The 2863-nt window shown below is 46.3% G+C and overlaps 1 non-coding gene across 1 annotated transcript; it reads right to left on the bottom strand.

The window, feature by feature from the left end:
- Positions 1–1664: 1664 nt before the first annotated feature.
- LOC142431205 (small nucleolar RNA SNORA13) lies at positions 1665–1797 on the bottom strand. The gene has a single exon (XR_012780749.1). It is a non-coding gene; the product is annotated as a small nucleolar RNA SNORA13 (small nucleolar RNA).
- Between the last annotated feature and the right edge of the window lie 1066 nt (positions 1798–2863).

The following is a 2863-nucleotide window of genomic DNA, read 5'->3' on the forward strand; positions in this document are numbered from 1 at the left end:
GGTATAGCCAGAATATTTTTAGAAGCCCGGGTGAGGGTAACTTGTCTCATCTATTTTGGACATATTATCAGGTGAGATCCACTCAAAAACCAAACTCACTGCCATTGAGTCGATGGGTACACCTGCCCCTGTGGGTTTCCAAGAGTTTACCTATGGGAGTAGAAAGCCGTGCCTTTGTCGTGCAGAGCAGCTGGTGTTTAACTGCTGACGACACGTAACCACTACGTGGGCACCTCCAGGAGAGACTAGTGCCTGGAAAAATGTATTATGCGTGGTAAAGTAGGTCAGCCAATAAGAAGGCGGCCCTCAATGAGATGGACTGACCCAAGGCTCAACATAGCAGTGGTTGTGTGCTAGAGCTTAAATTCTGACACTCTGGTTTGGAACAGGATGACCGTGACAGCCTCAAATCCATTTGTTCTTCACATTGCTGAAACCTCCTTTAAATGCTTTCTGATCTTTCACCAAGGATGTAGATAATCTTCCCCTCAGGACAGCTTATGGTCATCTGACTTTTAAGAGATTTACCCCACTTCTCTTTCCCCAAGTGACCTCCCAGAGAACCTACCCAGACCCAGTGATGGGCTGGCTTCCTGGTTGGCAATAGAAACCAGGTTTCTTTACATTCTTTCTTTATATTTCAAAACAAACTGTTTTAGGAGTTTTAATGACATGGTTTATGGGGGAAACTGGGAGGAAAAATATAAGCTGTAGTATTCCTTACATATTTGAAAAAAGAAACAAATTTTGGCAATAATACATCAATTCCTTAATGACTTTGGTAGTTAAATTCACTTGGGTCCACAATCAAGTGGGTGTTTTTGTTTTTTTAGTTTTCTGAGTCAAGTATTCTAAAAATTATATGGCTAATAATGGCTAACATTTACTGGGTACTCTTATTTAATCCTTCAAACAACTCCATGACAGAGACACAGACACCAATAGCAGGAACCAAATTGATACCATGTCCTCATGAGTGTCAGACTAGAACTGTGCCCCATGGGGTTTCTCAACGGTTGATTTTTTCACAAGTGGATCACCAGGCCTTTCTTTCATGGAACCTCTGGGCAGACTTGCACCTCAAACTTTCTGGTTAGCAACCACTCTCAGCCAACACCTAACCGGTTTTAATGAAGGAAGAATTTTATTGCTGTGCCAGCACATGACCCAGTGGATTCATATGCAAAAACTGAGCCCTAACTTTTTTTTGGTGGGCCCTTGGGGCAGGCATTTCAGGAGGGGTGGAGCTAGGCGCACAGGGTTAAGATTGCCTGGTTCCAATGTGGCAGGAATGGGCACTGGTAGGTAAGGGGGCAGTTTACAGCAACAGGAGCAGTTAAGTATTGACACGGTGGCTTTGGCATTAACCTTAATGCTTTGTTCTCTCCTAGACAGGAGGAAGCAGCAGGGTGCTAGCATGAGCTTGAGGTGGCCTGTGGGCTCTCATGCCTGTGCTCTTACCGCCATTTTATCCTTCATGGTTTACTGTTTGCCTTACTGCCCCACCCCTAGGAGTATCTGGTTATTTATTTTGGTATAGCATCTTTTTAAGGAAATCATTTTATTGGGAGCTCTTACAGATATTACAACAATCCGCAATTCAATTAGATCACGCATAATTGTTTAATCGCTGCCACCATCAGTTTGAAAACATTTTCTTTTTTAACTGTTCTTCATGCAGCTCCGACGCCAAAGAAACCGGACTCAGAGGCAGAACGTGGCTGCCAGGTGTTCAATTTGCGCCTTTTTGACACCACGTTCACCAGTTTCGGAAAGCGAACGGGCAACATAAAGGCCGGAACAACATTTTCATTCTTGTTGAACTCCCCTTTATCCCCTCCCTTCCCATCCTGCCCCCCCAGGGACCCTTATTATTATATTAAATATTATTATTTTGCCGTACCTTACACTATCCAATCACCTAAAATCCTGTTATTCATTCCCCTCGAGTGGGGTTATAGTTCCACTTATTGGTTCCACCTTCAGCCTCACTTTTTACACTATACTCACAATTCAGCTTAAAAATAACAAAAAACCCCGGAGTAATCTATCCCAAAGGAACCCTGGTAGTGCAGTGGTTAAGGCACTCGGTTGGAACCCACCGGCTGCTCCACGGGTGAAAGATGTGGCAGTGGGTCTCCATAGACTCACAGCCCGGAAACCCTTGGCAGCCTCTAATCTGTCCTATAGGGTGCCCATGGTTTGTAATCCACTCCACGGCAGGCAGGGGGACATACCTAAAAGGAGCAGTTAGGTGCTTCACTGCTCCAAACACACCAGAAGCTGGCGGGAAGGGGGCGGGAGTTGCAATTGACTCCCATTAAGATTAAGTTTAGGAAAACTGACTGCAGTTTTGTTCTGTTCCATGGTCACCAGGCGTTAGAATTCGCTGGCCCCACACAACAACGTACCCAGTCTACAAATACGAATTTTATGCAAGGAAAGGAGTTGAAATTTCAATGGGTATCCAGGCAGGAGAAAGCATGGGGGGTGGGGGGAGTGCAGAAGTTGGGGTAGTGTTAGGTAGCTAGCTTAGGGACAGGGAGATGGTCCTTCCGTGCCTGCAAGGGCCCCAACAGAGGTTGGAAAGAAACCGGGCAATCATTGGACACCCATGGGAAGACCCCAGGCCAAACTGAGCATGCGCAGACACAATTCCTTCCGCTAGGCCCAGGTAAAACCAATACCTTGGACAAGGTCAAGTTAGGTACTAACAAATGACACCACACAGGTGGGGCTAACAGCCAATGGGGTCAACCCATCCCACCAACCACGCCTCCCGAGCCAGAGGTTTGAAATAGCCTGGCTGTGGGAAGCCCTCGCACTTTCACCCTGCTCCTGGTCAGCGGCAGGTGGAGGGTGA

Source organism: Tenrec ecaudatus, chromosome 17 (assembly GCF_050624435.1).
Source record: "Tenrec ecaudatus isolate mTenEca1 chromosome 17, mTenEca1.hap1, whole genome shotgun sequence".
NCBI classification, from domain to species: domain Eukaryota; kingdom Metazoa; phylum Chordata; class Mammalia; order Afrosoricida; family Tenrecidae; genus Tenrec; species Tenrec ecaudatus.